This window comes from Tupaia chinensis, unplaced genomic scaffold, assembly GCF_000334495.1.
Source record: "Tupaia chinensis unplaced genomic scaffold, TupChi_1.0 Scaffold146386_1, whole genome shotgun sequence".
In the NCBI taxonomy this organism is placed as follows: Eukaryota; Metazoa; Chordata; class Mammalia; order Scandentia; family Tupaiidae; genus Tupaia; species Tupaia belangeri.
The window spans coordinates 652637-654637 of record NW_006206241.1 but is presented as its reverse complement, the minus strand read 5'-3'; positions in this window follow the sequence as shown (position 1 = coordinate 654637).

The window sequence follows — 2001 nt, the reverse complement described above, 5'->3', positions numbered from 1 at the left end:
GTCACACAGAGCACACGGTCACACACACAGCCCACTCTCACACACGCAGAGCACACGGTCACACAGAGCACACTCTGACACACACACAGAGCACACTGTCACACAGAGCACACGGTCACACAGAGCACACGGTCACACACACAGCCCACTCTCACACACGCAGAGCACACGGTCACACAGAGCACACTCTGACACACACACAGAGCACACTGTCACACAGAGCACACGGTCACACAGAGCACACGGTCACACACACAGCCCACTCTCACACACGCAGAGCACACGGTCACACAGAGCACACTCTGACACACACACAGAGCACACTGTCACACAGAGCACACGGTCACACAGAGCACACGGTCACACACACAGCCCACTCTCACACACGCAGAGCACACGGTCACACAGAGCACACTCTGACACACACACAGAGCACACTGTCACACAGAGCACACTGTCACACACAGAGCACACAGTCACACAGAGCACACGGTCACACAGAGCACACGGTCACACACACAGCCCACTCTCACACACGCAGAGCACACGGTCACACAGAGCACACTCTGACACACACACAGAGCACACTGTCACACAGAGCACACTGTCACACACAGAGCACACAGTCACACAGAGCACACAATCACACAGAGCACACGGTCACACACACAGCCCACTCTCACACACGCAGAGCACACGGTCACACAGAGCACACTCTGACACACACACAGAGCACACTGTCACACAGAGCACACAATCACACACAGAGCACACTGTCTCACACACACACACACACAAACTTGTGGGACCAAGCAGCAAACCGGGAGAAGTCTGGGTGGCTGTGGCCTACGCCTGGGTGGCGAGCTCCTGGTGACTGAGGCGGTGGTAGAGTGGAGATGTAAGAGCCCTCACACCAGGCCAGTGCAAGGGGTCGGGCTGTGACTCAGGGCAGCGGATTCTGTGTCTGACCTGGCAGAGACGGGCATCCTGGGAAGCCTGCTGGGAGGCGGAAGCGGCCAGGGCTGCACCATGGGAATGCCCGCCCACACTGCAGCGTCACCCACAGCACTCGGAGTCCACGCCCGGCAGAGTTGGCTTTCCAGCAAGCTGCTGGCCATCCTGGCTGCTGAGTGCTCACACGCGGGGACGTCCCAGTGTCATCCTGAGTTCATGGCACGCCTGCCAAGCAGACAGCAGCCTCTCCCATGGCTCGGCGAGACTGAGAGGGGACACGAAGCAGGAGAAGCGAGCTGGCGGCCGCCATGGCTGTGAGCTTCCCGGGCGGCCTGGCCATATGGCCTAACCAGAAAGGATGGACACACCTGTCACCCTCGGCCACAGGACAGAACTGCGGGGCGGCCACCAAGTGGAGACTGCTGAGCACTCGGGCCTCATCTCTCCAGCAGGTCTGATTGCTGACGAGCTCCTTAACCGTTCCCAGCTTCAGCTTGCCCAGTTTTTAATCACAGTAATAACATGCTCCATCCTGGAGGATCGTTACAGGGGACTAAAAGTGCCGGGGTGTGTAGGTGGGAGGGGCCGAGTGCCCAGCCCCGCGGAGAAACAGTGTCATACATGCCAGGAGGAGAGACCCTCGTGGGGAGCGGTCACCTTTGGCAAAGCAGTGACTGTCCAGGTCCATGCCAGACCCTGGGACAAGACTTCGGTCACTGCGTGGGCCAAAGCCCCGGCACTGTGAGCAGCTGGCGAAGGCTGAAAACACAGCTCCACTGTTTTATCCTCTTCCCAAAGTCGCTGGCGCTTTCAGGTAGAAAGTCTCAATCTTTTTGTCTCTGTGTGAGCTGAAGGCCTCCTGTCTCATTAGCCACAGGAGGGTCCACTTAAATAGGTCGCCATAACTGTTCCCGTGTGGCCTAACTCCCCACTGCAGAGCTGGCCAGTACACGTCAGGAGCAGATTCCCAGCAAAGCGGCCGCGTTCCTTGAAGAGGGTCGTGCAGGAAAGCTCCAACAAGTCCTCAGGGTCCTCCTCTCCAGGACT